Source organism: Pithys albifrons, chromosome Z (genome assembly GCF_047495875.1).
Source record: "Pithys albifrons albifrons isolate INPA30051 chromosome Z, PitAlb_v1, whole genome shotgun sequence".
Classification (NCBI taxonomy): Eukaryota; Metazoa; Chordata; class Aves; order Passeriformes; family Thamnophilidae; genus Pithys; species Pithys albifrons.
The window spans coordinates 49,229,907-49,252,295 of record NC_092497.1 but is presented as its reverse complement, the minus strand read 5'-3'; the positions used below and the strand labels follow the sequence as shown (position 1 = coordinate 49,252,295).

Sequence of the window (22,389 nt, the reverse complement as noted above, 5' to 3'; positions counted from 1 at the left end):
ACCAGTGAATAAACCTCCACATCTGGCAACCAGGACATCTTTTAGGCAAAGATGCTGTTTATAAAGCAGTCTTTGGACACAGTGAAACAGTCCCTAATAGGTATAGTGAGGTCATCACAATCTGGGGTATTTCTTATCTTACAGGCATCAGCTGTGCTAAACACAGTTTTGGAACAAGGACAAGAAAAGATCAGAAAAGTCAGAAGCCCACTTTGAACCAGACCTTTCCCTGCCTTCCTCCCATCCTGTTGCTAAACTAAGACTGGAAAATCTCAGTCAAAAAAGACTGCCCACTTTCTTGACCTTGTTCATGAATCTGTAACATATAAGAAAAACAAGGTCTCTAAACAGCTATGTCAGCGATGCTTAGAAATGCTGGGTCTCCATGTAGCCCTTGACACAGATGAGAAAAGTGCATTGTCCTCAGTGAGGACCAGATGTGCTCTTCAGGTCTCACTTGCCACAGTTTCAGCCAGGAATGTGAAGAGAGGCAGTCTCTACTGACAGAATGCTGTAGGTCACCTTGGTTCAGATTGGAAAAACTAGAATATAGACATACAAATGTAGCAATGGAAAAAGGCAGTATACTCATACTTTGATGCCAGTAAAATATTTCTGGTGTAGTTATAATGTGTGTCTTAAGCACTTTGGAACAGGAAGAGTGTTTCTTCCTATGTTTTTGCAGTGCCTATACAGTCTGGAGATCTATTTAAGACAATAACCAAAAGTGTCATTTTCTAAAACTCTGCAGAAATATTTCTTCTGACAAAGCCAGAAATACCACAAAGATTACAATTCACTGGATAATTTCCTTCTTTTTGCCAGAGGACATAAAATAACTAACTTGGTTCCTGGAGTGTGTGGAAGATAACTTCCTGATACAGCTAGTAATTAAGCCTTCAAGTCACGGTGCCCTGCTAGACCAGCTTTTCATGAACAGAGAAGAGCTGCTGGGAGTTGTGATGGGTGGAGGCTGTTGGCACTGTGACTATGCAATGATACAGTTTTCAATCATTGGGAAAGTAAGGAAAGTAAGTAAAATGTCTACCTTGGACTTCCGAAGGGTGGACTTTGGCCTATTCAGGACACTGGTTCAGAGAGTCCCTTTAGAAACAGTTCTTAATAAGAAAAGGGTCCAAGAAACCTAGATGCACTGTAAGAAGTAAATCTTTAAGGCACAGGAGCAGGCCATCCCCATGTGCAAACAGACAAGCTGTGGGGGAAGAAACCAGCCTGGCTGAACATGGAGTTTTAGTAGTGACTTAGGTTGAAAAAAAAGCATTTAGAACCTTTGGAAGAAGGGGCAGGTGACTCAGGAAGAGAACAAGGATGTGGTTAGGTCATGTAGAGAGAAAACTAGAAAGACAAAAGCTCAGATAGAACTCAGTCTGAGCATGAAACATAGCCATCAAGGATGAAGAAAAAGCTGAGGCACTTAATGCCTTCTTTGCCTCAGTCTTTAACAGTAAGGCCAGTTATCCCCAGGCAATCAGCCCCCTGAGCTTGTGGTAGACACAGGCAGGGATCAGAACAGACAGCCTATGGTCCAGGAGGAAATCACTGGTGACCTGCTGTGTCTTTTACATCCTCACAAGTCTATGGGACCGGGTGGATTCATCCAAGCATACTGAGGGAGTTGGCAGAAGACGTCACCAAGCCACACTAGACCATTTATCCTCAATCTTGGATAACTGGAAAGTTCCAGAATATTGGAGGTTAGCCAGTGTGATACCCATCCACAAGAGGTTGAAAGTAGGATCCAGGGAACTACAGGCCTGTCAGCCTGACCTTCGTGCCAGAAAAGGTTATGGAACAGACTGCTTGACAGTGGTCACATGGCACTTACAGAGCAACCGGGGAATCAGGTCCAGCCAGCATGGGTTTAGGAAAGGCAGGTCCTACCTGATCATCTTTTATGACCATGTGATGCACATAGCAGATGAGGGAAAGGTTATGGACATTGTCTATCTGGACTTCATCAAAGCTTTTGATACTATCTCCCACAACATTCTCCTGAAAATGCTGACAGCCCGTGGCTTGGACAGGTGCAGTATTTGCTGCGTTAAAGACTGTCTAGATGGCCAAGCCCAGAGGATGCTGATGAATTGAGCTACATCCACTTGGTAGTGTTCCTGAGGGTTCAGTAGTGGGCCCAGTCCTGTTTAATATCTTTGTTGGCGTAGTGAGTCTGGCTAAGCCAGAATTTATTTTCCCATAGTAGCCCTTGAAATGCTGTGCTCTGCATTGTTAGCCAGAAAATTGTTGATAACAAGCCTGTGTTTTGTTTACTGTTGAGTGCAGTGCTGTAAAATTTTTCTTCTTCAGTCAGGGGCAAGATACTGGGAGGGAACATAGGTAGGCCAGCTGACCCACACTGACCAAGGGGATATTCCATGCCATATGACATCAACCCAGATATAAAACTGAGGCAAGGAGCCGGAAGGGAGGCATCCATTGTCTCGTAATGGTTTCCTGCTGACAACAGGTACATATGCTGGAGCTCTGCTTTTCAGAGAAGTGGTCGACCATCACTGCTTATGGGCAGCTGAGATTAGCTGCTAGCTTCTGCTTTGTGTGTTTGCACATTTCATTTCTTTTTCTTTTTGCATAAACTGCCTTATTGCAACACATAGTTTGTGTTATTTCTTTTTCCTCCCACCTTGCTCTCTCACCTGTCTGCCTGGGAAGGGGAGTGATAGAGCAGCTGGGTGGACACCTGGCATTCAGCCACAGTGAACCCACCACAGTACTTTTTGGCACCCAACATGAGGCTCATATCCACAACCCTGAGATTAAGAGGCTCATGCTCTACCAACTGAGCTAGATGAGGTGAACCCACCACAGTTGGTGATGTGAATGAGGGGATTGAGTGTACTCTCAGTAAGTTAACAGATGACACTGAGTTGAGTGGGAGGATTGGAAGGGTATGAAGGGTCTGCAGAGGGATTTAGACAGGCTGGATTGATGGGCTGAGGCCAATGGTATGAGGTGCAATAAGGTCAAGTGCTGGGTCCTTACACTTCAGCCAAAATAACCCCACCATGCAGGCTTGGGAGACAATGGCTGGAAAGTAGCTCAGTACAAAAGGATGTTGGAGTGCTGTTTGACAGCTGGTTGAACATGAGCCAGCAGTGTGCCCAGGTGGCCAAGAAGGCCAATGGTATCCCTGCTTGTATTGAAAATATTGTAGCCAGCAGGACCAGGGCAGTGATTGTCTCTCTGTACTCGGCACTGGTGAGGCCACAGCTCTAGTTCTGTATGCAGTTCTGGGCTCTTCACTGTAAAAAAGACAGTGAGGTATTGGAGAATGTCCAGAGAAGAGCAACAAAGTTGGTGCAAGTTCTAGAGTGTAAATCCTATGAGGAATAGCTGAGGATGCTGGAGAAAAGAAGGTCTCAGGGGAGACCTTATCACTCTCTACAACTACTGCAAAGGATGTTGTAGCCAGGTGGGGGCCAGTCTCTTCTCCCAGACAACTAGTGACAGTTGCCTGGGAGGTCAACTGATCAAGAGATCATAGCCTCAAGCTGCACCAGGAGACATTGAGGCTGGACATCAGGACGAATTTCTTCACAGAAAGTGTTAAAAATTGGAATGGACTGTTCAGGGAGGTGGTGAAGACACCATCCCTGGAAGTGTTCAAGAAATGACTGCACATGGCATGTACAGCCATGGTCTAGTTAACAAGGTGGTGTTTAGGCAGAGGCTGGACTCTATGATCTCAGAGATCTTTTCCAACCTAAATGATTCTGTGATTCTGTAGTAAACCCCCAAAATATTCTGAACTTGTATAGGTCTGTGGGAAGATTTTGAGTCTGGTCCACTGAAAAAGACACCAAGAACAGAACACTTTCATTTTCATTTCATTTATTCAATTGTCACAGGTTTAAAAGAAGCAGCTGAGGAATCTCCTTTGCTACAACTGTGTGCAGCAGTCAAGTACCTACAAATCATGATTTCTTAGGCAGTTTCAGGAACTTCAGTGAAACAGCAGCTGTTCACATTCCCCTGAAGTCTCCTTTCCAAGGGCAACATTCACATGGGTGAGACAAGACCTAGGAAGCTCTTGCCAGGTAAAAGCATCAGGGGAACACTTACACAGATGTGACCAATTTCAGGGAGCATTGGGACAGTTCTGCAGGAAACATCTGGCATGACATGTTGTAGTAGAAAAGTATTTCCTTTTTCTGGCTCTGAATGATGTTAGTCACAGTGAAGATCGTGTGCTGGTACACTGTGGTGATCGGGGCCAGTGCCTGGCAGGGGGTAAGAAACATTTAGTTTCCCTACAAATTCCCTACGGCATGTTGCAGGTCAGGTGGAATTTCCCTCTCCACTGCCTGTGAGACATTTCCTTGCTTTTAGCACAGAGGATGATTCAGATCACAGGCAGAAGGGAAATGTGAATGTTAGCACAAGAAGGTAGAACTCTTTGTTGTATATGCCTCAAAAATAAATACATGCAAGAAACAAACTCACCCCATCTTAGAAACAGGAAGACAGTCTACTGGCACACAGATGGGATGGCACTGCTACATCCCTTAATTCACTGCTACCTTCCCCACATGGTTTGCTGCTGGCCTTGCTGAGCAAAGGGCAGGATCCAGTTCCATATTGCAGACTGGTGAAGGCTGGCTTCTGTCATCCTGATGGAGTTCAAAACAGCACACACAGGAAGACATGAACTCTTATCATGGCCCAGTGCACCACATAGCTTCAAGGATATAACCCAGCTTCTGCAGATGAAGTCTGTAGAAAGGACTGCAGCAGTAAAACTACCATTAAATTAGCACTCATATTCACTTCAACAAACTTTTCACTTTCAGTTCTCACGAGGTCCTTCTAACTATATTCAGCTTGGAGATAAGGTATCTGGAGTTTTCATCTTGGGGTTTCTGTTACCACTAAAACTTCCTGACAGAATTATAGCTGTATTAGTTACAAATAAGAGATTATCAAGATCTATATCTCAAAAGTAAAAAGGAAAAAGATTAAGCTCTTACTCTCAGTATATATTTGCATGGACAATTAAACAAGAAGAGCTTTAAGCTTGCATTATTAAGCACTGAAATTTTAGATAATGCCTTAGTTTAGTTGTTTTTTTTGTGGGTGTATCATGATCCAGGTTTCAACAACCTGACCTCAAATTTATGTGGTGCTCAGGGGAGAAGTAATGTGGTTTATGTGGTAAGAATGTATCATTATTAGTCTCATATTCCAAAGAGTGGAATTGTCCCCATTCTAATGTTTATATATTTCCTATCTCCAGTTTTTCTTCATTCTCCAGTAGTTACACAATATTTAAAATTGGATGAAAAAGAACCGATACTTATTTCCTCAATTATTATGGCTTTCATTATTCCATTATCTGAAAGCTCATAAACATGCAATTAACACCATGATGACACTAGAGGCTATTAGCTTATTTTCACAGTGGAGAATGAGAAGCACAGAATAAATAATGTATTTAATATGTGCTGTTTGAGATAGGTTGGACCTATCTGGTTTATCACAGGAGTTAATGTTACACACAGTTATGCAATCCAGGCCCAGTTCAGTGCTACTTCCCAAGAACTTAGCACACTTTAAAAACCCAGACTGCTAGCACTCAAAGTTAATGTTTTCTTCTCTGGAGAAGTGAAGGGAAGAAGAAAGGAAGGTGAAAGGAGGAGAGGTGCCACCCCCTGCCCCAACTTTTCTTCTAAACCTGGCCAGCACATTCACTTTCTGAGTTCATTTTTTCATCCATCAGTGAGAGTACGTGTGAATTCTTGCACCTATAGCTGATTCAGCCTTAGTCAATACTTCTGAAAGTGTTCTTCCTTCACTCAGAGTTACTTGGCACACTCACGATGCTCCTTGGGTTAGATGAGGGACTTCTTGTGTCTGAAGGCGATCTGGGAAGAAGGGGAATCTCAGCATGCAAAACAGCAGTGCCACTGCCTCCAAATTCATTAGCTCAGTAGGTGAGGCCACGGGTGTTAGAAATAATTCATGGACAAAAAACTTCAAGACATGTAAGGGAGATGAACCCGTTTCAAGCCCTGCTGATTTCCTCGAATGACAGATGCAAAAGCAATAGGCAAAAAAGGAGCAGGCCCTCAAAACAATTAAAGGAAGCAGTTTAATCTATTCCTCTATCTCTTGATGATATGCCCAAAATGAGTAGGCATAGCTGTGTTGTGAAGATCTTGCCCCATGTGCTTTGGGATACTACTTTGGCTTTAATTCTGGAAGTGGCATTGTGTTACTGTTTTCTTCATTAAACGTAGTCACCCAAAGTAAAGCTACTTGGTTTAATGGACCTTGGATCTGACCCTGTGTATTAGTAGTGAAGTTCAATTATAAGCAAAGGGATTTCCAAAGAAGGGATCATAAGATTGGAATTACTTGCATACCAAATACTTATGGAGAGCAGAAACAAACTAGGAAATTACATGTCCTCATTGTGTTCCCAATACTGGGCAATTTTATATTTGCTTTTGAAAGTTTCTCATGCTTTTCCCACTGGCTCAGACTCATGGTAAGCATACTATAGACTGCATCAATGCAGTAGTTGACACTGGTCCAGCACAAAAATCTCACTTCAGTGTGACCAAGAGGAACCTAGGGAGTTCTACTCCTAGGAACTCCAACAAAATTTATTAAATAGGAACATTATTGTTCTTCCTTCAAAACATGGCATCTTGACAGAAAAGCACAAAAATATTCTGAACACTGCACAGTAGTATGAAGGTATTTAATCTGGCCGCAGCATTGTGAGCTGCAGGCAGCGGTATCTATCTTGTTTCCAGGTCTGTCTGTGCTATATTTTGTTTCCATGACTGGAGAACTGTAAGTTTGTGGTTAGCTAAGTTTGAGTTGTTTTGGTGCTCTAACACCTGTAATCTAGAGAAGTGTAGACGTGGGTTTTGGGATGCATAGAGAATAAAAATGGCTAAACCCTTAAACATTTGTAAAATACTGTTTTATCTAAATGCTATCAGAAACTCCAACATTTTGCAACCCTTTTATAATCAGCTCAAAGAAGAATGCTTTTATGTCACATTCAGAGCTAGCAAACTATTGCACTTTGCAAGACACAGAATGGTAGTTTATTATTTTTTCTAATAATAATGGAAAATCTGTGATTTAATGAAAATGATTTATTCTCAACAGAGAAGCCTAGATAAAAAGAAGATGATAACTGGGGATGCTGTGTGGTATGATCCCAATTTCTCCTGAAAATGCAGCCTTGGAGGATAGATGATGTTTATATTAGAATGGAGCCAAATTTTATAACTGAACATTCTGTTTACTTATGCATTGTGAGTGTAGCTTAACAATCTGGTGGTTAACCAAAATAAGCAATTCTTCCTTCATCCGCACATTGTTTTAAAAGCCTACAAATAAATCTCTTTATAGGTGAGGCTGCAGCTTGTCCAAAGAAGTCAATGATTCATAGTGACTAAGAATGTAGAAATAAGAACAAATTTGTGCCAACAGGTTTCCAAGCAGTCTCAAAGGATGCTGTTCAATCTCCATCATATAAATAGGGCAAGGAGTATCCTTGAAGTCTATCAAGGCAAACGCTCATCTTCATGTTGTCATTTGCATCAGACCACATTGGACCAGCTGTATGTAAACTGTGAAGAATCCAATCTTAGGGGGTTTTTTGGGTTTTTGAGGTTTGTTTGGGTTTTTTTTTGTTTGTTTGGTGGGATGCTATGGGTTTTTTGGTTGTTTTTTTTGGGGGGGGGGGCTGGGTTTTTTTTGCTTTTTGTTTGTTTGTTTTGTGAGATTTTTTGTGATATTGTGGTAAGTATGCAAATATTTGATCTCAAAACTTATTCGTATTTGTACCCTAGTGTTCTTACTCCCTCAAGAAGGACCCAAAATCTTTGCTCAGCATAACTACATTCTGTCCTAGCAAAGGCCACCTTAGAGGAGATATGCATTCCAGAAGAAACTGCTGGTTCAACTTCTGCCATTTCACATACCAGTATTTCCAATGCTGGCAATGTCGTCAAAAGCTCAAGAAAATGTATGGCTTCTGCTGAAGCACCTTCTTCTACTTTCAGTTACCATATGAAAACTGCAACTTTCTTTTTACTTAAAGAGCTTTTTAGATTTTAGAGCTTTTGACAACATCTGTAGAATACAGAGGACTTCAAGCTCCAATGTTTGCCATGCCCCAGAATGGAAAATAAGATCTCCATGACCATAAACACTGTTTTCTGTACAAAAAAAAACCCCAACAGGGTACTAATCAAAACGGGTTTTGCTGACATTTTTTTCTCACTGGAGGAAAGAAGACTTCCTTCTCATCTCCATTGTCTAGATAAGGATAGTTAAGGAATTTAGCCACTTCTCAAAAACCCCATAAGCCTTTATTGCTCATAATTAACAAATTATATTTATATAGCTGATACAACTATGCTTTTTTGGTTATGTTTTTTTGGTTATATTTTTTTTCTTGTGTGTGTGTGTGTAATGGAAATACACTGTTGACATTTGCTGTTCATTTTATCTCTTGTTTATTGACTGGATGGTAAAGAGTTTGAGGGGCACTCAATCTCAGCTATAGTGACTTGTGTCAGTGTTTCAGACTTTTTTCACAGTGGCAACAGCTTGGAACAAGAAAAGTGCACATTTCAAATGAGCTGCCCTATTCAATCTTTCTGTTTTATAAACAATTTATATTTTCTCCAAAAACAGAAAATACACAGACAAAACCTTTTGTTACAATGCAGCATATCAACTGTAAGTTTCACAGGCAATTGCTTCATTAAAATGAAATGGGGTGATTTGTAAAGGAGTGCTTGGGCCTTCATTAAGAACTGTGGCATTTGGTTCTCACAGCCTGAGAAGCTTTCCACTGATGATTTATGTATTTGAGAGATGACTTTGGGGACATGATTCACACTGTTGGTAACCTGTATGGAGCAGCAGACTTTCTCATTTTCAAGAGTTTTCACATTTAGCTAATGAAAACATGAATTCACAGAGAGAAAGTGATGGTGAAGGAAAACAGAAATGCAAGCATGAATTTATCAAACTAATAAAGTACCTGATTCTTTAACTGTCTTACTGTGAGGTCCATTACAATACTGGAAGAGCATCCATATTTGCTAGGTTTCAGATGAGTTCCCATATCACGTATGAGGCAGACTTTTGATCCTTTCATTTCAGTACCTGTATGAGTAATGGTCAAGAGTAATATTGGAGAAGAAAGGGGCTTCAACACTTCACAGCTCCAGATCCTTCCAGCTGCTGAAACCCATCCTCTTCAGGGTGATCAAAACACTCACATAGTTTTGGTTACATGGGTCCCCATGTGCTCACTGCCGCTCTTCATGACTGCAGTGCTATGATTCCCCATCTCATCCCTGGAGTTTGAGAGAAGTCAGGGAAATGCTTCAGAAAACATCTTGAGAACCTTTCTCTACTGTCTATCTCTCTGTTATTCCCTGAGATTCCTCTGTTTTTTACTGAGTATAAAGAACAAATAATTTAATACTAATGTCCTCTGACTGAACAAAACCAATGTGGCTGTGATTACACAAAGTCAGAAGTCTGTTTTTCTGGTGTCTCCTCTATACCTTTGTAAGAAGTACTTGAAATTCAACTGGTCAAATAATTTCCATATACATAAGCCTGCCTTGTACATTTTATTAGACATACACATTTTCATGATAAATGCTTTCTCAACAATCAGCATATTAAATCTTGATCTGTTAACTGACACACTGAATACTGCAGTACTTAACTGCTGAATACATGTGTAATGATGACTAAAACCTAATTTATTTTATCTGATTCTCACTTTTGAAAACAAGCAAACAGTAAAAGCTCTACAGATGTCTAACAGACTCCTGGATAAATGGATTGAAGTAGTCTCCCACCAAAGCAGACACAAGAAAAAAAATTGGACTGAGTGAAGAAAAGACCTGCTACTAAACATACTGCTGACCTAAAGAGCCAGACACCAGGCACTAGAAGATAGAAATATCCATGACAGTGGAGCTCCAAAGCCTGCGTGTTTCTGCTGCTTCAGGTCAGATCCTGCACTGCCTCAAATCAATGGGAAACAGAGACAAGAGAAAGTCCAGGGTCTTCTGAGACTGGAATGTAAGGTAGTGCTGACAGCACTTGTGGTTCTGTGAGAAGTCCCAAGGTGATTTACATTTTCCCTGTTCACCCATACTTTTGCCACTGCAACATTAAAGGATAAACTCATTTCTTTTCCTTACACCTTGTCTCCCCCCCATATTAGCTTTTTGACTGCAATGAAAAGTTGCAAGAATGAACAGGCTACAGGCTCAGATGGATGCATATAGATGAATACACTCCCCTTCTCCAACTTAATAATTTAAAAACTTGGTTATTTGGGAGCTGCCTCACGATTCCTGAAGAGCTAGGAATGGAGACTAAAGTTTATAGTTTCCACAGATCTATGTTTTCTTTAGTTTTTGCTCTGCCTTGGACAATTTTCCTTTACTGAACTAAGAATGAAAGACTCTGTCGTGACCTCTGAGACCCTGTTGGTGTTTGCATTTACATATTTCCCCAGGTGCTTCCCCCTCAAAATGAAGGGTGGGGGGTGGGGATTTGGGCGGGCTGTAAGAAGTAAGATAAGAAGGGGAATATGTATATTTTTACACAGCTACATGTGAATCTTTTTATGCCTTTACAAATCCATATACACAGAAACATGTACACACATATAAAGTCATCCAACATAGGTGAAGTGTGTATGTGGCTATGCGTAAAACTTAAAAGATATTTAGTTCCCAAAGGACTTACTGCTTTGCATTAAAAGGCTTACAAAACAGTCTCTTCAAGGAGAATGATAAAAGGCTGGGACATATGCTTAAGTATAAACAATTAGGCACTCACTTTATTCAACCATGTGTTTAGGTATGTGTCTTACTGCCAATGCATGCTTATACCTCAGAGCATATATTTTGAGGACATGGCAGAAAGCTTTGTGAGTTGATGTCATTGTCAAATGAATATGTAGGAAGATGTAGGTGATGGTAAAAAGGCCAGTCTGGGCTCCCAAAGTAATGACTGGAATTCCCCGCATTTTTGAAATAAAAATGTGATTTTCAAAAATGTCAAAGTGCCAGAAAAGTATGCACCCCACCAAACTGCAAGGTCTTTTAGGCTTTTTAGTGCTGAAGAGGATTTGAACGTTGTATCCTGTTTTGGTTTTTCATCTTTTTGGTTACCCCTCAGACACCTGTTCTACCCCTTCCATGAGGCTGGTATCACAGTTCAGTGTGATTCCAACATAATAATCTCTACAAATGTCAGGAACAGGCAGCATACAGAAGTGTCTATTCAGAGTTGCAGAAGCCTGGGAATACAGCAAATTGTGTCAGCTTAGCTCCCTCTGCTGTTACAGAATAAAAATACTTTTTTCAGCCAGAAGCTTCAGTATCAGTGTATTGCATCAGAAATTCATATGAAATGGTTTGCAAAAGAAACTATCATGGGCAAATTTTTATTTATAGCTATTTGTATTTATGAAATCCAGCTAAGAATGTCCTGCTTCTCCTGTCTGTTTGCATATGCAAAGTTTATGCAGCGAAACTGAGTTTAGAACAAATGTTTCAATCATACTCTTGTTGAAAGCAAATATAAAATCAAACCAGGCATCTGATCCCATCAGGTGTGCATTTGAACCTCAAAAATAGCCTGTTATAAAACAAATTCCATGGATGGATACAAATTTTAAAAATGTTTCTGTTTCAAGCTACTAAAAATTATTCCATAAGCAAGAGAGTTCTCTTACATTTCACAGCATCACAGAATAATGAAATCACTGTGGGGACTTCTGGAGATATCTAGTCCAACTCCTCTGCTAAAGCTGGTTCATTTAAAGTAGAATGCACAGGATCGTGTCCAGGTGGGTTTGGAATACCTCCAGAGAAGGAGAGGCCTCAACCTCCCCAAGCAGTCTGTTCCAGTGCTCTCTGTCACTGTCAAGAAGTTTCTCCTCATTTGTATAAGAACTTCCTGTGTTTCATTTTGCACCCATTGACCCTTGTCCTGTTGCTGGGCACCACTGAAATGAGCCTAGTCCCATTCTCTTGACACCCTCCCCTCAGATATTTGCATGCTCTCAGTTATCTCTTCTCCAGATTGAATAGGCCCAGTTCCCTCAGCTTTTCCCCATAAGAGAGATGCTCCAGTTCCCTCATCATCTTCAAAGCCTTCTGCTGCATCCTCTCCAGTGGTTCCTTGTCTCTTTTGTACTGAGGAACCCTTGTTGGTGAGAACAAGATCCAGAATAGCACCTCTTCTTGTTGGCTCCTCCATAACTTGGAGAAAAAACCACCACCAATCTATTCAGGAACATCCCAGACTTCTTGCGCCCAGTTGTGTTACTTCTCCAACAGATATTGAGGTGCTTGAATTTCCCAGGAGGACTAGGGCTCGTGAAAGTAACGCTACTCATATCTGTCTATAGAGGGACTCAAGTGCTTGGTCTTCCTGGTCAGGCAGCCTGTAGCAGGCTTCTGTTGTAATGTCATTATTCCTGCCCTCCCTTTAATCCAGACCCATAAGCTCTCAGTTGACTCCTCATCCATTCCTGGGCACAGCTCCATCCACTCTAGCAGGTCCTTGACGCAAAGGGCAATACTTCTTCCTCCACTCCCCTCTCTATTTTTCCTAAAGATCCTGTACTGTTCCATTCCAGCACTCCAGTCATAGAAGCCATCCAACCACATCTCTGCGATGCCTATAAGGTCATAGCCTTTCTCTAATTCCTTGTTTCTTCCCCATGCTGTGTGTGTTTGCACAGAGGCTTTGAAATTCAGCCTTCAGTGAAGCCAACTTAATGACTAGAGTGCTGCTCTTCAGATGTTCCCCTGCTGACCTGTGATTCCTTTTCAAGCTCTGGGCATCTCCCACTGACACTGACATTGAACTGGTAGAATTGGGATGGACTCAAGTTCCCCTCCCTCATCACCTTGAGTTTCAAGCCCTCTTCACCAGCTTGACCAGCCTATGGCCAAAGATGCTCTTTCCTTTCTTTAACAACTGGACCCCATCAGCCTCCTGCAGGCCTGGTTTCTCAAAGGGCGTCCCACTGTTCAAATAGCCAAAATCCTGACAGTGGTACCCTCTAACAATTTGTTAATTTTCCAGATTCAACTGGCCCTTTCAAACACCTTCCCTTTGACTGGGAGAATCAAAGAAAAAACTACTTGTGCTCCAGCATCCCTTACTGCTGCTCCAAGGGCTCTGTAATCCTTGATGCTCCTCAGGCTGGTACTGGCTGTTATCACTGGTGCACACATGAAAAAACAGCAGCAATTAGTAATCGGTGGACTGTACAAGGATTGATAGTCTCTCAACGACAATTTTTTAAAGAGGAACACCTAAACATTAGTGAAATAAATATTTTAGTTGACCTAGCTATTCACATGGGAATACTTAAGGAAATATGTGCAAAAAGGAGTTCAGAACTGTCTACTGGCATATCTCAACTTTTTTGCTTTCTTCTTAGTAGTTCTATTCATACATAAGAAATATTTCAAGAATTGTTCTAAGGAAAACAGCAAAAATCTTGCTTTGTATTTGCCTTATTAAAAAGTGGTTTTCTTCCGTATTATTTTGCAAACATTACGACCACCCTGGACACTGTGGGGTGTCCACAAGAACATCTCATTTTTTATCCTTTTATTTATATATTAATTTATATATTACCCTTTTTCTTTCATTCCTTTCTCAATTCAAGCCTCTAGCCAGAGCTTCTTGGGACACAATTCCATGTTTGTCAATGCTGGCGTGAATAATTTTTGGAGTTTCTTTAAGTTATTTTTATTATATTTTTCCTTCTGTATTTTAGTGATGGGGCCTTAGCAAAACAAACTGTATAATATTGTTCATAGATATTTAACTCCCTCTCTGTGTTTAATAGCACTTTTAATTTAACACATCCTTGCTAATGTAATTCAGGTTTCTTCTATTTTTATCAAAGCTTTTTAAAAATGCTTTCCCATTTTTGTGATAGAAGGAAAATAGTTTTTATTACAGTGTTAGATATTTTGTATTAACAAAAACATGGCTATAATAATGAAATAGTTTTCCTTAATTTAGTGAATGTTGATGTCAAATTCAAGCAAACCTTAAAAATATTTGTGTGTCATTTCTGAAGTTTCAACTCTATTTCCTGCAGCCATGTGTGCACAAAGGGCTTGTGATAGTCTGGATGTACCAACACTGGTGAAGAACAGTTTGGTACCACAACCACATACTATTTTCAGGAGATTCTGGCTCTCATCTGATAGTCTGGAGTGAATCAATTAATTTTCTTATCCCTCATCCCCTCTCTGCTGTGCTTACAATGAAGTCATAGTTGCAGCAGAGAGCCTGTGGTGCAAGACAGACTGTGCAAGTATCCAAAATGGCAACTTCAGCTTCCAGACATGTTATTTATGTTCCTCCCTTACTCCAACAGATAATGAGTTGAAGGCTTTGAGTTGAAATGTCATTTACAAGACCAATTCTCTGCTCCTCCAAAATTTATTCTGCTACTTACACCAGGTCAAAGCACAGATAAAACACAGACTTTTCAGTTCAGTATTGCTCTTGATGCCAAAGGGGTTTTTGTTCTGATTTTCACATTTTGTAGATTTTAGGAACATAGTAGTTGTAGATTTTTAGAGGGTTAATATTTCTAACAGTTTAAGTTTAATGCCTTTCTATCACTACCCCTGTCCCAGAACAGGGAGCTCAAATTCCTTTAGTTAATCTTGTTTAGACTCCTTTCCAAGGTAAAGAGCTGAAGGATATCAGAAGGCCTACAGAACGAAACATAAACATAGGTCAGAGTGACACAAAAGCCAGAACTGGATGAACTCCAAGAGACCTTTGTGTGCCCAAGGAAGAAAAGCTGATGAAGACAGAGGGTCTTGACGACCCCAGACCCAATTCCAGGGGTTGGACCAGGGGTGGGACTGGGGCTGGACTGAGAAATGTGCAAAGCAATGATTGGAGGGATCTTATTATAAAAGCCATGGAAACAAGAACTGGGATACATGCATGTCATCCTGTATTCCTGTGGGCTGTAGGCCCTGTGTTATTAAAGGACCTTTACTTTTTATCTTACCCTACACTAATGTGCTCAGAGTCCTATTTTTGGGGGAAGGGTCATTTCATGGCACCAGGGAGCAGGGAACTGTAGATGTCACATGGTAAGGAGCAAAACAGGGTCAGAGCAAAGATCCATTAAGCACTGTGCTCTGCTCCTGCACTTCTGTTGTTTCAGGATAATGGCCATTAGAAGTGTAAGCAGGAAACAACCCTTTTGAAGCATCTCCTTACTGAGCAACTGAAGGACAAATGTTGTGCATGGAGCATAGTGATTTCATCATGAGATTCTTCTCCTAAGTCCTCAATGTGTAGCATGCCTTCATGTCAGTGGCATGAAAAATGAACAGTGTGAATGGAATAGCACATAAAACTACTGTGATGAAAGAGAATCCCCTTTCCTGCGGTGACTGAGTAGTCAAAGTCACAAACATAATGCTTTCATTATGAGAGTCAAGGAACACTTTGTCTTTCCTCTGCCTCCCCACCATCTGAGCTGGGAATGGGTACTTTTGCTTGTGAGATAGGTGATTCACAAGGAAATCACTCCTGTTTTGTAGAAGCACCACTGCCAGTCCCCTACTCTGGCACTGTTTCTGCTTCTCCCTCTGTGACAATATTTTCAAGTTAAAGCAAACATGTTCAAGAGCAGAATGCTGGGAAAAAGAACACTAGAAAAGTCAATACGCCTCTGCTTTAACTTGTCTGGACAAATCTACAGCATAGTTGTAATTTTTTTCTTTTTGGTCATAAACAGTTTGCATGAAACTCCAGATTTAGTTTTTTTTTCCTAATGAGATATTGAAAATATAGGGGATTTTCAAGCTAGAAGTCATTGTCAGTACTCTTCGATCACAGTAAAACTTGATTATGCACCAGCCTAACAACATGGGCTTAGTCCTTATTAATGTCATAAATAGAGAACAATCATTAACATTAGGTACAAATTACTGATGGAAATGCCCTCCTGATGAGATCTGACCTGCTTGAAATGACTCTTTAGTAACATGGCGGCACACAAAAGTACGCAAAATAAACGCGGTGAAATCGAAACCTTGTCAAGTACTTCACAAAAGAATTAAGAATGCCCAAGTATGCAACATATTTTGACAGGAGTATCCTTGTAAAATTTTGTGGGAGGTTGTTTGGAATTGCATTATACTGCAGCTCTTCGGACGTTACTGTAGTTGTGATATGAACATATTGGCAAAATTCAAAGACCATGTTAATTATTTATTACTTTTGAATTAGAGCCAACAGATATGTGTCCAATTTGTGTAATGAATATTGCAGTGTATTTTATTCCAGTTTAACTTTCTTTCCATGCAAACCTCTTTTTCAGTAAATAGCTAAGAAAAGAATTTACATGACTAGCAATCTTATGATTCCCCATGACTCTAAAAGTGCCTGAGTCAGGAGGACTAACATTTTCTCTAAGTCTAAATTGTTAATTTATCTTGTATTATACATTAAAAAATTGAGGCATGCCTTTGCAACTGCTCATTTGCAAAAGCATCCCTTGCTCAGTTTATGCAAACAGAAGAAATGGGTGGTTATTTAACTTTCTGAGCTCAGGCCTCCATGCTTCCCAGGAATGTTATGAAATTGTGCAATCAGCTTAATTGAGAATATTGTAATGATAAGGTAATTCCTCCTTATCACAGCACACAGGCAATCCACTGGACCACAACAAGGAAATACCAGAAGTCATTATTTTCAGAGTATTGAAATGCTTGTGTCTGCAGAAACATGCAAAAAAAAAAGTTCGCCAGCTCTCATCTGTTCCACTAGGAGTTGTTTCAGTGCATTTAAATTAATTATGTGAAATGCATGTAATTAAATAACTATTTAAATAATAAACTTCCTCTTGAGCATTGTGTGGTACATGATCCCATATTTTATGGGTGTGGAAAGCCTTTTTTTACCATCAATACACATATTAAGACCCTGATTTGCTAAAGAGTCTAGTAATTTGCCTGGAGCAGCTCTCTTTCTCTGTGACTGAGGGGAAGAATTTGATCAGAAAATAAGTAGAGCATCAGGCTAAAAAAATAAAAAGTAAGAAGACAGGGAAGTAATGCTGCAGGCTTCAGAGGGGGAGGGCATCCTGAGGTACAGGAAGCCATGAGTTTTATTTCCCACAACGACATTCTGCATTCTAATGTGGGCACACTGAAGACATGAATTCACCTTTCTAGGCAGACCTAATTGATCTCTTTCTTTCTTAACACTCTTAAATGAACAGAGGCCATGATACATGCTGTGCACCATGGTAGTATGGCTTATGGCATCGCTGAGAGTTGGCCTTGGTGTAAGGCAGTACCTAGTTGTCAACTTACTGAGATGACTCAGAGGACTGAGCAGTCCTTGCAGAAAAGCACAGTGTGCGGAGCAGGGCAGAAAGACTGTGGGGGATGGTGTCGCTCCCTCTATTGATAATGTGTGACAAGATGTAGGAGAATACATGTTCTCCAGCTATCATAGAATCATAGAATAGTTTGGGTTGGAAGAGACCTTAAGGATCATCCATTTCCAACTGCCCAGTTCCACTAGACCAGTGTCCTAGTTCAGCAAGCTGGAGCAAGTTTATCACTGTGTGTGTGTGTGACCAAAGCTGTGTATTCTAAACCCTCTATATAATTTCTCATGAACTGTTAATAATGGGCCATTTGCAGCAGCTGCCCAGGGCACACCTGACCCGCTCAGGATATCAGCTGGATGTTAAAGAAGCCTGTGAGATAAGAGCTGTGAAAACTGCCCTCCATTAGCACCTTCACACGCAGCCTGAGGGGTCATGTCTTATAATGGGCCATCAACTACTCCAAAAATACCCCATGACTCACAGAGTTAGATCACTCATTGTGGAATTCCACCCTGAAGGAGGTATTGGGCATTCCCACCTCAACTAGGGGGTATATAATCTTGGGGTTTGGGGACTTCTGGTACTATTCATTGGATCCAGAAGAGGACCAGAACCATGACAGGACTGTGACCACCACTCTCAACCAGACTGTGACCGTCATCTGCACCAACAGGTTTTTCTTTCCCTTCTTTTTACTTTGGACTCGGAGGAACCATGTGGGGCTCACCACAGAGGCTAACAAACCCTATTGTGTTTGTGGCTCAGGGTGCTGCATTATACTTCTGGGTTTTGAGGGTTAAAACCAATTTCTCTTTGTATCATTGCCTTTATTGTAATATTTTTATTAAACTGTAACTGTGACTTAAAATCTCTTTTGTGTTGGGTTCATTTCTTCTGCTGGTTTACCTTTAAACCAGCAGAACTAACTTGCTCAAAGTCCCATCCAACCTGGTCTACTGCCTCTGGCAAGTTCCTGATGCACGGATACCATAATGTCATAGAATCATAGAATCATAGAATCGATTGGGTTGGAAAAGACCTCCAGGATCATCGAGTCCAACCCTTGGTCCAACTCTAGTTCACTTACTAGATCATGGCACCCAGCGCCACGTCCAATCTGCATTTAAAGATCTCTAGGGATGGTGAATCCACCACCTTTCCGGGCAGCCCATTCCAATGCCTGATTACTCTCTCTGTAAAAAATTTTTTTCTGATATCCAACTTAAATTTCCCCTGGCAGAGCTTAAGCCTGTGCCCCCTTGTTCTATTGCTGAGTGCCTGGGAGAAGAGACCAGCCCCCACCTGGCTATAACTTCCCTTCAGGTAGTTGTAGACAGTGATGAGGTCACCTCTGAGCCTCCTCTTCTCCAGGCTAAACAACCCCAGCTCCCTCAGCCTCTCCCCATAGGACTTGTGCTCCAGTCCCTTCACAAGCCTTGTTGCTCTTCTCTGGACCCGCTCCAGCATCTCAATGTCCTTTCTGAACTGAGGGGCCCAGAACTGAACACAGTACTCAAGGTGTGGCCTCACCAATGCAGAGTACAGGGGAAGGATCACTGCCCTGGTCCTGCTAGCCACGCTATTTTTGATACAGGACAGGATCCCATTGGCCTTCTTGGCCACCTGGGCACACTGTTGACTCATGTTGAGCTTCCTGTCAATTAGTACTCCAAGGTCCTTTTCTGCCTGGCTGCTCTCTAGCCACTCTGTGCCCAGCCTGTAGCGCTGCAGGGGGTTGTTGTGGCCAAAGTGCAGGACCCGGCACTTGGCCTTGTTGAACTTCATCCCATTGGAATCAGCCCATCTCTCAAGTCTATCCAGATCCCTCTGCAGAGCCCTCCTGCCTTCCAGCAGGTCGACACTCCCTCCCAACTTGGTGTCATCAGCAAATTTGCTGATGATGGACTCAATCCCCACATCTAAATCATCAATAAAGATGTTAAACAGGACTGGACCCAATACAGACCCCTGGGGAACACCACTGGTGACTGGCCGCCAGCTGGATGCAGCTCCGTTCACCAGCACTCTCTGGGCCCGACCCTCCAGCCAGCTCTTAATCCAGGAGAGGCTACACTTGTCCAAGCCATGGGCTACCAGCTTTTTCAGGAGTATATTATGGGAGACAGTATCAAAGGCCTTGCTGAAGTCCAAATAGACCACATCCACAGCCTTCCCCTCATCCGCCAGGTGGGTCACCTGATCGTAGAAAGAGATCAGGTTGGTCAGACAGGACCTGCCCCTCCTAAACCCATGCTGGCTGGGTCTAATCCCTTGTCCACCCTGAAGGTGCTGTGTGATTGCACTCAGGATGAACTGCTCCATAACCCTGCCAGGCACAGAGGTCAGGCTGACAGGCCTGTAGTTGCCAGGGTCCTGCTTGCAGCCCTTTTTGTGGATTGGGGTGACATTTGCCAACCTCCAATCATCTGGGACCTCCCCAGAGAGCCAGGACTGTTGGAAGATGATGGAGAGCGGCTTGGCAAGCTCTTCTGCCAGCTCCTTCATCACCCTGGGATGGATCCCATCTGGTCCCATAGACTTGTTAGGATCCAGCTGGCTCAGTAAGTCGGTCACTATTTCCTCCTGGAATACAGGAGGGGTATTCAGCTCCCTCTCCCTGTCCACCAGCTCCAGAGGCCAGTTGTCTTGAGGGCCACCTGTCTTACTGCTAGAAACTGAGGCAAAGTAGGTGTTAAGGACCTCAGCCCTCTCTTCATCTTTGTTAACTATATTTCCCTCCAAGTCCAACAGAGAATGGAGGTTTTCCTTGCCCCTCTTTTTGTTATTAATGTATTTATAAAAGGACTTTTTGTTATCCCTAACTGAAATAGCCAAATTTACTTCAAATTCCACTTTTCTTTCCCTAATTTTTTTCCTGCATGACCTAGCTCTACCTGTAAATTCTTCATAAGTAGCCAGCCCTTTTTTCCATAGTCTGTAAACTTTCTTTTTATCCCTGATTTCTTGCAGAATCTCCCTATTTAACCAAGAGGGAGATCATTATAACCAAATTCTTCTGGTCAATAACATGGAGCAGCAGCGGCTCTGCTAGTAAAAGTAATTTTCACCAAACAGAAAAGCAAAAGGTTCCTAAGTATTTGAGGACAGAGGATATGTCAAAGGCTTGGGCTAAAAGGTAACTTACCAATGGATGCCCTGGTTTAGACCAGATGACAATGACACACAAGAAAGCCTAGCAAACTTTTCTCTGCTGTTTTATGATGAAGGTACGGTAATGGGAGTCAACCAGAGTAATAAAACCTGGGTCAAGGCTCTCCTTACTCCCCTGCAGATAAATACTAATGGCGTAACACACTTTCAAGCTCCCCAGAAGGGTCAGTCCCCTGTCTTTTGCAATTTCTGTGTATCACATCAGCTGTATGAAAACCACACACTCCAAAAATAGGGAAAAATTTGCCTTTCACCTTGAGTTGTTGTGCACCTGCAGCACTGTCACACTTGCAATTGTCATAGCTTGGATGTGTCGATATTTTCTTGCAGAGATGGATCTCTTTTACATAGCATCTTAGCCAAAGACCTTTTTACTTAACCAGTCTCTTCCCACTATTGATCATGGGCTTTGGCTTACTGTAATGTAAAAGCTGGAAGATATGTTACAAGTTGCAGCTGAGGTGAAGATCAGACAGAAAGTGGTTCATTAAAACATCACACTTTTGCTGGGCTCTTTGTCCTTCTGCTTTGCCTTTCTATCTTTGCTGTCTCTGACTTAGCCTCTCTTTTTCAAAAATTTTGAATTGTCTTGCAAGAAGAACTTAGGAAATCCCCACTCAATATGTGGGGAAAATGGTTTATTAGGGTCTGAAATTATGAACACAATGTAGTTGGGTGAAGAAGGCAATGATGCTGTAGCAAGAGAGTCAGTACTCATACAAGTCCCAGCTTGCGAGTTATTCCCTGCAGCCAGCTACAGAAATAAGCTTTTAAAACTTTCGCTGTTTCTTCCAGCCTGATCTTCTGACCTTAACTTGTTCCTGACCTCCTGTTTTCCCTCTGCTAGCTGAAAATGAGTTCTGCCTACTCTGGAGGGTAGTTACTGAATTTAGGGGACTGACAGGCTGCTCACAGACCTTTCCCTTTGCTCTGCTAATGATGACAGATGCTGCTTACTGGAAAAGGAAACTGTGGGGAGGAAAAGGAAAAAAAGCATGCTGAAAGAGGATTCAAAGGAATTTCTGACTCTCTGACTCTCTCTGCTGCCATGCTGGGAAGAATAAACCAGAGTCTGTCAACAAAGAGCCAGATTAGGGAGAGAAGTCTGACATTCTCCACTGGGACACAGTTACAGAAGACCCTCTCTGCTTTCTCCCGTTTCTATAAGCTGTGATGCTGGTTTGTTTGAGGTTACACAGCCAACACTGGTCATCCAAAATAGACAAGTTCTGACTGATCCTTGAAGAAGGACAAAAAGTGGCTTTCTTTATACTCAGTAAAGCAAAATGAGGTTTTATTTGAGAGAGATCAGAAACTTTGTTAACATGATCCATTTCTTGCAGTGTATGAGAACTCTCAGAACAAACCTCCAAGCTGCTCTTTCCCAGAACAGGTCTGCAGACTCATGTACACCCTGATGGAGTGACAGAATTCTGCTTTCAGATGTTACTGTCAGATGTAAAAAAGGAAACTTGTTGGCCTCCTGCCACCTAGCTCTCTGCATAGTGATTTTTCCCTCACATTATTACTGCTGGAACCTTTTGTACATATGTTCAATACTATAATTTAACACTGTCAAGTACTGCATTGGGAATAAAAAGAGAAAACATTTTGCTTTCCAACACATATTCTAGATTTCTTATCAGTACTACTTTGGTCATTTTACATGAAATTAGATTTATTTTTCTGTACAGATACACTCATAAATGCATCTGATGGTCTGGGAACAATTTCTCCTTCATGCTTTTCTTCATCATGTCATTGCAGCT

At 41.7% G+C, this 22,389-nt stretch overlaps 1 protein-coding gene across 6 annotated transcripts in view; it reads right to left on the bottom strand.

Annotated features, from left to right (window-relative positions):
* The window catches only part of NRG1 (neuregulin 1), a 483,648-nt gene that overhangs the window by 228,260 nt on the left and 232,999 nt on the right, over positions 1–22,389 (bottom strand). The window contains exon 1 of one of the 6 annotated variants that reach the window (XM_071580248.1): positions 9,050–9,094. The exons of the other annotated variants lie outside the window; for them this stretch is intronic. The gene's annotated coding sequence lies outside the window, so the exon portion shown is untranslated. Of the gene's footprint in view, positions 1–9,049; positions 9,095–22,389 lie in introns of those variants that run through there. 6 annotated transcript variants of the gene reach the window in all.